The following is a 12198-nucleotide window of genomic DNA, read 5'->3' on the forward strand; positions in this document are numbered from 1 at the left end:
TCCTTTACTTTTCAAAGGTTCTGAACAGGCCATGCTTAGCATAAATATTAGAATTCACAGAATAAAAAGCTACCCTTGAGTCAGCTTCCGGTGCCTTTTTTTCTTTAGCTGGCATGTTATTTCTACAGAGCACTTTTTGATTGACCTATTCTGAATTATAATAAGAATAATTATGAATTTGTTATTACAGTAGGCATGATGTTGCATCTGTTTCAATGTTGTATTTGGATGTTTTTCAAGTATAAAAACTGGTTTGAGTAATGTTTACCAATCTCCTTTTGAATTGATCATCTTATTCCTGAGACAGTACAAATTATTGATCCTTTTTGTGATCTAGGCTGTTGGAATATATCAAACCTTACCAGGGACTGTGATAATTAAAGTGCATTCTTTATTGAACTTTAAAGATACAATTTTTTAAAAAGATTTTATTTATTTATTTGACAGACAGAGATCACAAGTAGTCAGAGAGGCAGGCAGAGAGAGAAAGGGAAACAGGCTCCCTGCTGAGCAGAAAGCCTGATGAAGGTCTCAACCCCAGGACCCTGGGATCATGACCTGAGCTGAAGGCAGAGGCTTTAACCCACTGAGCCACCCAGGCGCCCCTAAAGATACAATTTTTGATTTTTGGTTAACATGTAAGATGCAGAGGTTGATTGCTGACTTAACTTAGGTAAGCAGCCTATAAATGGATCTCATTCTCTGTTAAAACATTCTCTTAAATGATAAGGAAATATTGGAGTAAAAGTGTATGATTCTGACTAGAATATATTTAACATAAACATGTACTCTATCATATTAATATATTATCATTTGATATCCAAAAATAGGATGAATAATCCCCTTGTTTTCAGAGCTTGTACTGCCAGTTGAATAGAAAACATGTATTTGTCCTCACAAGTCATACATACTCATTCGTTAAATTGGGAAGCAGTCCCTCATCCAAATCAAATGTGTAATGGGTTCAGTCTACCCACAGTATTGTGCAAGAACAAAGCTAAGGAAGATTTCAGGTAACAATGAAAGAAAAAGACAAAGGAAGGACAGACTCTTAACGTTTCATGGCACCCACTTCTCATCTTTCATTAGCTCTGACTTTGTCTCATTGTAAGGCCGAGCTACAAGAAAGGCTGGGAAATGTACACTTGTTTTGGGCAATTATGTGCCCAACTAAAATTCTATTGTTATAAAAGAAAAGGATAATGGATATTAAGGCATAAGTAGCATCAGCTGCCAGACAGAGATCAGGTCTTCTACCGATTATTTTAACACGCCTTAAACAGTGTAACCACATCACAGAAAATCTTTTTAAAGGTAGAATTACACATAATCTCATCATTGTAATGTAACAACTCTTTTCATTTGTTTATATCTTTCTAAATACGTACGTATTTTCACTTGGCTGTGATAATAAATACAATAGATTTAAAATTTTTACCTAATATATTATACCTTAAACATAGCCCATTTAAAAAAATAATTTTTAATGGCCACATGATAGCCCATTGTGTTGATGTGGCATAATTTACTTAACCATACCCATATCATTGGACATTCCCATGACTCTAATTTCTCATTATTGTTGCTAATTAACACTAGAGTGAGTATCTTCATAGTCTTTTTTCTTTCAGTTATCTTTCTGTTACTTATTTTTGACCTAATTGTGCTGTAATCAGAAAACATGATTTGTATGATAGTGATTCTGGGAAACTTGTTGACTTTATAGCCAAGTATATGGTTGGTTTTCATAAATGTTTCTTGCATTCTTAAGAAAAAATATACATTTTCTCTAGTTGGATACATGATTCTATTCATGTCCTTTTGATCAAGCTTATTAATTATTTATATTTTCTATATGCTACTAATTTTTGGTCTGTGTGACAACAGTTACTGAGAAAGGTATATGTTATATCAGTTTCTCCTCATACTTCCGTCAGTTTTTGCTTTATGTTATTTGAAGATATCATCAGGTACATATATAACTTCAGAATTAGTGTTTCTTCCTGGCAAGTCGAATGTTATCTTTATGTAGTTACTATCTTTATTCCTTTTTAAAAATGTATTTATTTATTTGAGAGAGTGAGCGATAGAGCTTGAGCAAAGGGAAGGACAGAGGGAGAGGGAGAAGCCAACTCCCTGCGAGGCAGAGAGCCCGATGTGGGGCTCCATCCCAGGACTCCAAGATCATGACCTGAGCCAAAGGCAGACACTTAACCAACTGAGCCACCTAAGCACCCCATTATCTTTATTCCTAATAAATTCCTCTGTTCATACAGAGCTACTCTAGCTTTCTTCTGGTTAGTGTCAGCCTGGCAGGTCCTTTCCCATCTTTTCACATTTTCAACCTTTTTATGGGTCAGAGACTTGCTAGATGCTCAGTAATCCCATTTCTTCTTCCTGGAAACACAGGAAGAACCCCAGCTCTCTGCAGTTACGCTGGGACCAACCACTGAGGAATGTGGGCAGAAGCAATGTACGCCACTTCTAGGCTCGGCCCCTAAAATGCCGTGCATAGTCTTACATGTGCCCTCTCGCCTGCTCTCATGGCTCAAGGCAAAGAACCCCAAGATGGTAGAAGTAGGATCGACAGATCCCAGATTCCTATGTCGCTGACTGAAGGAGTGACAGCCAGAGCGGCAGCCTCACCCGATGAACGGGGATGTGAGCAAAAATTAAGTCTTGTGTTAAGCCCCACTGATCTTAGGGGTGTTCATACCAGCAGCTAACATTAATTATTCTGATATACCATGTCTTTGTATTTTAGGTTTTCTCTAGGACACAGGAAATATCTGGATCGTTTTGTTTTGTTCCATTTTAGTCTAATCTGAGGATATCTTTCTTTTGACTGGTGAGTTCAGAACATTTACACTTCATTGTGATTTTAATTAATTGTTGGTATGCGGAATTCTCTTTACCTTTATTTTGTGATATCAGTCCTGCTTTTGCTCTATCTTCTCTGCTTCCTGTTTTCTTTCAGATTATTCTTTTGATTCCACATTTTCCCTTCTATTGGTTTGGAAGTTGTGTACTTTCTCTTCTTAGTGATTACTCTTTAATTTCAGCGTGTGTACTTAAAATTTAAATCAATAGCTCCACCCCCTCCCAAACTATCCAAGGGCTTAAGGATGGCCAATCACCATCCCCTTGTCTTAAAAGTTATTGTTAGCCAATATTTTAGCACCATCTTATTTTTTAAAAGATTTTATTTATTTATTGGGCAGAGAGAGAGAGATCACAAGTAGGCAGAGAGGCAGGCGAGGTGGGGGGGCAGGTAAGCCGGCTCCCGGCTGAGCAGAGAGCCCAAGACAGGGCTCAATCCCAGGACCCTGAGATCATGACCTGAGCCAAAGGCAGAGGCTTAACCCACTGAGCCACCCAGGCACCTCTAGCACCATCTTATTTTTAACCTCCAAATTAGACATTATTGTTGTTTTATAAATCCCAGACTTTCCTTCTGGGATCGTTTCTCTTTATCCTTATGTATACTCTCCAAAGCACCTTTCATGTGCACTTTTTGGTGATAACTCTTTCAGGTTTTGGTTTTCTGGAAATGCCCTTATTTCACCCTACTCTTAAGTACATAATTTAAGTCGTATCAAATTCTACACAGACGGTGGTTTTCTCTCAGCAAGCTAAAGTTATCGTTCCACTGTTGCTGCCAGGCTAGTTTTTCCTTTTAGATGATCTCTCTTTTCTCTCTGACAACTTTGAAGATTTTCTCTTTGCATTTTGTGCTCTTCAGTTATGCAGAAGAGCGATTCTTCCCACATTCTCTCTCATCTATCTCCATTTTGTCTTACTTTACCGTCCTTTGAGAGTCTGGCTTTATCCAGATGCCTCGGTTCCAATTCCCTACCTTCCCTGAGTCCAAGATCTTGTCTCTGACACATATGACGTCATTAAAACCCAAGACTTTAGGTTCCTGAGAGTGACGAATGTGCTTGGAGTCATCAATCACAGACCACAGTTTTTTTATTTTATTTTATTTATTTATTTTTCACTCCTGAAGATTTTCCTTCTTACAAGCTTAATGAGACCTTTTTTAAAAAGATTTATTTAATTTTGGTGGGGGGAGAGACGTGGAAGAGGGACAAGCAGACTCCCTGCTGAGCACAGACACCCCCCCCCAGACCGGGCTCGATCTCAGGGCCCTGACATCATGACCCAAGCCTAAACCAAGAGTCAGACACTTAGTCAACTGCACCACCTAGGCACCCTCTCAACGATACCTTTTAGAAGACGTTTTTCTGTATTTTTTTAGGGTTTCTTTGGTTTTTGCAGTGGAATGGTTTTTCAGACTCTGTAGTCCACCATTTTCTCATCATAAATGAAAGTCCACATTGTCTCTTCATTCTGTCGAATTCTATCCTCAGGATAAAATCTCGATAGTGGTACTACTTACTGCATGAGAGAGCTTAAGCATTTTTATAGCTATTCACATACATTGTTGGATTGCTTTCCAGCCATTCTCTTCTTGAGTGGTGAGTACTGTATTTGTTCATCCACTTCTTGGAGACAGAGTAGTATCAGTAAGCAGATGGGCTTTGAATCACTTGAATGTGGTTCTCTCTCCCCCTACCCCATCTCTCTCTATCCTTCCACTCTTAACATGTATTGAGAATAGAGAAATATTTTCTTCACAAGTTTTGTTGTGGTTTGAGACGTGAGAGAATTAAGAAAGAAACCACCACTTGAGAAGGAAAGAACGAAGATACACATAGAAGAACTTTAGGCTAAAAATGCTGTTAGTTTCAGCTCCACCCTCAAACCCCAATAAAATTATAATAAAGAGATCTTTTAAAGGCATAAACCTTCAATGATAAAAAGAGAACAGAGAGAACAGAGACAAAATTTTGTCAGTTGGAAGACTTACAAATGGTAGTTGACATAGCAGGTCTGAGAAATGAACTTGAACTGGCCGTAAGGAAAGCTACAAAACCACTTCACACCATGGGACCCCCACAAGACTCAAGAATTGGCAACAGCAAACAAGTTACCTTTGGAAGTGAAGGGTGAAGGGAAAGGATTTGGCTGAAAATCTGTGTAAGAAGTAATTAGAACACCAAATCCCTTCCCCACTGTTACGAGTTGAATTGTGTCCTGTCCTCTCCCTGGGAAAAGATGTTTTGAAGTCCTAACCCTCAGTACCTCGGAATGTGACCTTATTTGGAAATAGAGTTGTGGCAGATGTAATTAGTTAAGATGAGGTCATACGAGAGTAGGATGGGCCCCTAATCCGTTTGGACTGGTGTCTTCAACAGAATCAGTTAAAATAGGAATTGAAGTGGTTGCATCTACGGATCAGAAAATGGGGGAAAGAGAGGCAGAGCCTAGTGGATTTTATATAATCATTGTAGAACTATTTGACCTTTAAAACTCTGTGCAAGTATGCATTTCATTTTAAAAACTAAAAAAAAGGGGCGCCTGGGTGGCTCAGTGGGTTAAAGCCTCTGCCTTCGGCTCAGGTCATGATCCCAGGGTCCTGGGATCGAGCCCCGCATCGGGCTCTCCGCTCAGCGGGGAGCCTGCTTCCTCCTCTCTCTCTCTGCCTGCCTCTCTGCCTACTTGTGATCTCTCTCTCTCTCTCTCTCTCTCTGTCAAATAAAATAAAATCTTAAAAAAAAAAAACTAAAAAAAAAATTTTTTAACACAAGAAAGCAGGAGAATTGTTGGGACAGAGACACAAGTGTGCCAGAATAGACAATTCTTAGCTTGCTCAAGCTGATTGTGAAATTCCCGGAAATTTCATGAACCACTTGTTAAATACAGCCATTATTAAAAAAGAAATTGTATAAGCTTATGATTAAGTAAACTATTATATTAAAAGCACAGTTAGTTACTCAAAACTCATCACTTCTTGGGCACCTGTGTCGCTCCGTGGGTTAAGCGTCTGCCTTCGGCTCAGGTCATGATCCCGGAGTCCTGGGATGGAGCCCCACTTTGGGCTCCTGCTCAGTGTGGGGTCTGCTTCTCCCCCTCTTTCTGCCCCTCCCTGTGTTTGTGCTCTCTCTCTCTAATAAATAAAATCTTTTTAAAAAATCATACTTCCTACTTACTTTACATTCTACTATGATCCTCTGCTCTCCATGTTATTTACGTGTATTACATCTCTCTGGTAGAAATGCCAAACAACAGTGTGCTACTGGACAGCTCTGCTCACCTCTGTGTTGTGATATCATGTTGAATGTTTATTTCTTAAACATTTTAATTAAGTATAACACATTTATAGAAAACTGGATAAAACATATATACAGCTTCATGAATTACTGTAAGGCAACACACCTTTGTAACTACCATCCATGTCAGGAAAAGAACCATGGCCGACCACTGCAGAAGCTCTCAACTTGCTCCTCCTTTCTTACAAGTAACCGGACTTTTGACTCTCCTGTAACCATGTCATTACTTTATAGTGTCATCACCAAGTATGCATCCACAAACACAAACACTATGGTTTCCTTTCCCCTATCTTCTTCATATGGCTTTTACCTCTTTTTAATCTGGAGGCCCCGCCCCCTCTCTTTGTCCCCCTTGCAAGTTGTTGACAGACCAGGTGGTTTATCCGTAGCATCTGCCATGGTCTGCATTTTGCCGACTGAATTCCCATGGGATAACTTAGCATGTTCTTCTGCCCTCTGTATTTCCTAGAAATCGGTAGGTGCATCTAGAGACTCATTCTTTATTATTAACAACAATGACAACAGCCAAAATACTAATTCAGCAACTATGTATTGAACACTTACTACATGCCTGAATGGGATGCTATAAAAATACGAAGTAATTTTTTTTAAGGACTTTCATTCATTCAGGCAACAGACAGGCTCTTCTCGAGGGACAAATTGTTCTGGTTTGCTCTGTAACGTTAGCTTGGTTGCCAACTCAAAAGGCATCTCTGAAAGTGTTAGGCCTTATGTGCAAAACATACATTAACTGACAGAGGGACTAGTGATAATAGTTTAGAAGTGGTGCAGCAGTGCCTTTCTGAAGAACTAATTAACGGTAGAACCACTTGTACAGAAACCTCTGTGTGTTTTTCACAGCAGGTTTTAACACCGGTACATTTACCAAGCACTGCTGACAATGATGGCAAATTTCATAGGAACAGTTTCTAGGAACTCAGCAATAAAGGATTTTTAAAAAGAAGAAGAGGAAATGTCATTACATATTACTAAGTAATCAGAACCCTAAGTTACAAAAAGGACGCAGAATAATAAGATTTTATAACTCGGTGCTTTCAGCTTTTTCCTATGAGAAAGCAGTATTTTTTTTTAAGATTTTATTTATCAGATAGAGATCACAAGTAGGCAGAGAGGCAGGCAGAGAGAGAGAGAGAGAGGAAGGGAAGCAGGCTCCCTGCTGAGCAGAGAGCCCCATGCGGGGCTCCATCCCAGGACCCTGAGATCATGACCTGACCCAAAGGCAGAGGCTTTAACCCACTGAGCCACCCAGGCGCCCCGAGAAGGCAGTATTTTAATACTCTCTCTAACTAATGCTGATTACTTTTAGAATAATACTGACAACTTGAAGAAATGCTGATTTGCTGAAAATCCAGCATGAAGGCTTCCTGTTCATGAACAGGACTTGACTAAGTTGTTTTAAGTATGGTTTAATTTAAAATAGTTTTTAGGGGTGCCTGGGTGGCTCAGTGGGTTAATCCTCTGCCTTTGGCTCAGGTCATGATCCCAAGGTCCTGGGATCGAGCCCCACATCGGGCTCTCTGCTCAGCAGGGAGCCTGCTTCCCCCTCTCGCTCTGCCTGCCTCTCTGCCTACTTGTGATCTCTCTCTCTGTGTCAAATAAATAAATAAAATCTTTAAAAAAATAAAATAGTTTTTTAAAAATTTTATTTATTTGTCAGAAAGAGAGCGCACAAGCAGGGGGAGTGGCAGGCAGAGAGAGAGGGAGAAGCAGGCCCTCTGCTGAGCAAGAAGCCTGACGTGGGGCTCCATCCCAGGACCCTGGATCATGACCTGAGCTGAAGGCAGACACTTAACCAACTGAGCCACCTAGGCGCCCCTAGTTTAAAATAGTTTTGTGGCTTATTTTCATAGTGTACTAGTGAACATTTTATGTTATATGTATGTTTATAAAATTAGTTTAATTTTAGGGACACGAACTTAATTCACTTCTACTATTAAATCTTTGCTTGGAAGTAAGGTAAGATGTTCATATTTGTGGACCAAGAAGATAGGAAAGAGTGAAGATTGCCCCAAACCTCAAAATTTTCAACTCTACTCTATAATTTTACAATATTATATTCAGCTATGATTCATAGAAATGACATTAAGTTTAAAATATTCATGTGTATCATTTTTTAAAGTTCTCCAAGAGGAAGTCATTTCCTTCTGTATTTTTGGAAAAGTGAATATTCATTTCTCCCTCATAATATTAAATTATGACAATCCTTGGCATTCAAATTAACCTGTCAAATTATATTCTCCAAAACTCTCCAACATTTGCAGAGATATGAGAACTTCTAAAAGTGAAAATATTAGGATATAATGGTTATCGGTCAGGCTGAAAAAATAAATACCAAAAATTACACTATTCCATCATGGAATACTAAGAAAGAACCAAACACAACCTGAGCTTATTTTGGATCAATAATTATTACAGGTTTCTATAAATAACAGGCCTCCAGTGTTAAAAGATGTTGGATCAGCATTTCCGGAAATCTATGACTAATGCCATTATACTGTCTGTCCCAGGGAGTTTTATTATGACATCATCTCTTCAGAAACTTTAAATATTAATCCATAGGTTATTCTCAGCATGCAATCCATTACTTTTTTTTCCCCATTCAGAGTACTTTCTCATTTAGCACAAGCAAGTTGATGTAATTCTTCCAACATACTAAGGAAAATAAGATCAGATTGTGATATTCAGGTTTACGTCAATTTAAAGTAAGTAAAAACGCTCTATGCAAAGACTATGCTTTGCCAGCCCCTTTTTGCCTTCCCAGATTATTTCTGAAAGCACAGCATCAAAGGAATATTATTTTTGACAACAATTTTACAGTGTCATTCCCAGGAATATATTTCTACAGTTTGAGCAATTTTGGAATAAATTAAATCATGATATTCATATTTTCCTTCTGAAGAATGCGAACCGTTCTCTGGAAGGTAACTTTTCTGTCTCCCAACTGTGATTCCCTACCCAGCGTGGCAGATGCTGCGAACGGGCTGGTCCTAGCCCTTTGCCTTCACTACTTTGGTGCACGGGGCCTCACCGCCAACTTAGCAGCCCCTGACCACCTTTTTTTTTCTTATTCACAAATTCTGTTTTCATGTTTAATGCATCATTAGGAAGACCATTGCAATGGACTGATGGTGGACAACTTTTTAAATTTAAACCTGGGGGTGGTGTGCCTGGCTGGCTCGGTTGAGCATCTGCCCTTGGCTCAGGTCGTGATCCCTGGGGTCCTGGGATCTAGCCCTGCATCCCCTGCTCAGCGGGGAGTCTGCTTCTTCCTCTCCCTCTGCTCCTCCCCCCATAAATAAATTTAAACCTGAGAAGTTGTGATTTTATAAATTGTCAGGATAGAGAAACAGCTGCGAAAAGAAGAGCAGAGTGGACCGAAAGACAAATGCAAAACCTGGAAAAGGAATAACTATTGGGAGCGACAGGTAAAACTGACGCTTTTGTTTTTTTAGCTTTTTATTTATTTGTTTGACAGACAGATCACAAGTAGGCAGAGAGGCAGGCAGAGAGAGAGGAAGGGAAGCAGGTTCCCCGCTGTGCAGAGAGCCAGACGGACGCTGGGCTCGGTCCCAGGTCCCTGAGATCTTGACCTGAGCCGTAGGCAGAGGCTCAACCCACTGAGCCACCCAGGCGCCCCTTGTTTTTGTTTTTGATAAGTAGACTGATTTTTTCAGGGCGTTTAGCTGAAAGAGCCCACTGAGGCTGATTTTTACACTACAGGTCAGGAGAGCCAAGTAATGCCACTTGGGAGGGGCTCTTACTCTGTGCCTGAAAGAAGTTGGTGTGTAAATATCCCAGCTCCTTCTGTCTCTGGTGGAATAACTGAGGGGTGTGTGTGTGTGTGTGTGTGTGTGTGTGTGTGTGTGTTATCCTGATTCTCAGAACCTCCCCAGCACAATTAAATCTAATCACCCTCAGTGGTAAGAAACTTAACACACACTATATTGGCTGTCTTGTCTTCCTTGTCTTACTTCCCTAGTAACTTCCTCTTTCTCCTACTGAGATTTTCCTTTATTTGTTTGTTTTTGTACCTTCCAAATAAACTACTTGCACTGGATTCCTTAGAGTCAGCTTCTGGGAAAACCAACCTAAGACTTACCAGCCCTTACTGCTTTGGCTCATTCTTTTCTCCATATTTGGATTCAGTTGTCATGTCCTGATTCTATAGTGCAGTGGAGAGAGCAAATGTCAACTTAGTTAGGAAATGACTCTTCCACTCCTTCTGACCAACCGGTCTTCTTTTTACACCGTGTCATGGATAGTCAATGTAATTCCTTTGCTCCAGGGTATAGATCTCTACAATTGAATTTGGCTACCTGGAGAGGCCGGGGAGGGATCTCTTGTTCTCTATAGTCAAATCAAGGTCCCAGTCAGGACTTGGTGATTTCATGAGTGTCTTCCACATTTAAAATTCTGTGAGTTTTGGCACCAATTCTATGGAAACTATTCCAGAAAATTGAAAAGGAGGGAATACTTCCCAACTCATTTTGAGTACAATATAGTACCCAAACCAGACAAAAGGAGTACAAAAAAGAAAACTACACAACAGTATCACTCGTGAGTTTAGACACAAAAATCCGCAAGAAAAATTCAGCAAATCAAATCCAGTAATATATAAAAAGAAGTATCCACCATGACCAAGTGGAGTTTATTCCAGGATGTAAAGGTTCAATATTTAAAAATCGACTAGTGTAGGGTGCCTGGATGGCTCAGTTGTTAAGCGTCTGCCTTTGGCTCAGGTCATGATCCCGGTGTTATGGGATGGAGTCCCACATCAGGCTCTCTGCTCAGCGGGGAGCCTGCTTCTCCCTCTCCCTCTGCTGCTCCCACTGTGTGTGCTCCCTCACACACTCTCTCTCTCTCTGTCAAATAAATAAAATCTTAAAAAAATCAATTAGTATAATCATCATATCAACATGCTGAAGTACAATAATCACGTGATGATATAAGTGATGCAGAAAAAGCATTTAACAAAGTTAAACACTCATAATAAACACTCTCAGCAAATTGGGAATTAGGGGAACTTCCTCAATTTGATAAAGAGCATCTAAAAAAAAAATTTCTATAGCTAACGTCAGACATAATGGTAAAAGACCGTATGCTTTCCTCCAAAGATCAGGAAGAAGGCAAGAATGTCCACTTTCACTACTTTTTTTTTTTTAGTTTTTATTTAAATTCCATTTAGTTAACAAACCATGTCATATTAGTTTCAGGTGTACAATTTAGTGATTCAGCACTTCCGTACATCACCTGGTGCTCATCAGGACAACTGCCCTTCTTCATCCCCATCACCTGTCTCACCCATCCCCCACCGCCACCCCCCTCCACTCTGGTAACCGTAAGTGTGCTCTCTATAGTTAAGAGTCTGTTTTTTGGTTTCTCTCTCTCTCTTGTTTTCCCCTTTGTTTATTTTGTTTCTTAAATTCCACATATGAGTGGAACCATATTTATCTTTCTCTGACTGACTTATTTCACTTAGCGTAATACTCAAGTTTCATCCATGTCACTGCAAATGACAAGATTTCATTCTATTTTACAACTGAATAATATTCCATTTTATATATATATATGTATATATATATATACATATGTGTGTGTATATATATAGATTTGTGTTTGTGTATATATATATATATATATATATATATATATATATGCCACATCTTCTTTATTCATTCATCAATCGATGGACACTTGGGTTGCTTCCATATCTTGGCTATTGTAAATAATGCTATAAATATAGAAGTACATGTATCACTTTGAATTAGTGTTTTTGTATTCTTTGGGTAAATACCTAGGAGCATGATTGCTACATCATAGGGCAGTTCTATTTTGAACTTCTTGAGGAACTCCATACTGTTTGCCACAGTGGCTGCACCCGTTTGCATTCCCACCGACAGTGCCCAAGTGTTCCTTTGTTCTCTCCAGCACCTGTTGTTTCTTGCGTTTTTGATTTTAGCCATTCTGACAGGTGTGAGGTGATATCTCATTGTGGGTTTGA

The 12198-nt window shown here is 39.5% G+C and overlaps 1 protein-coding gene across 1 annotated transcript in view; it reads left to right on the top strand.

Annotated features, from left to right (window-relative positions):
* Window positions 1–12198, top strand: part of LOC308337007 (uncharacterized protein CXorf58 homolog) — a gene marked incomplete at both ends in the record, with an annotated part of 57105 nt that overhangs the window by 22340 nt on the left and 22567 nt on the right. The window lies entirely within an intron of this gene.

Source organism: Martes martes (genome assembly GCF_963455335.1).
Source record: "Martes martes genome assembly, chromosome: X".
Lineage (NCBI taxonomy): Eukaryota > Metazoa > Chordata > Mammalia > Carnivora > Mustelidae > Martes > Martes martes.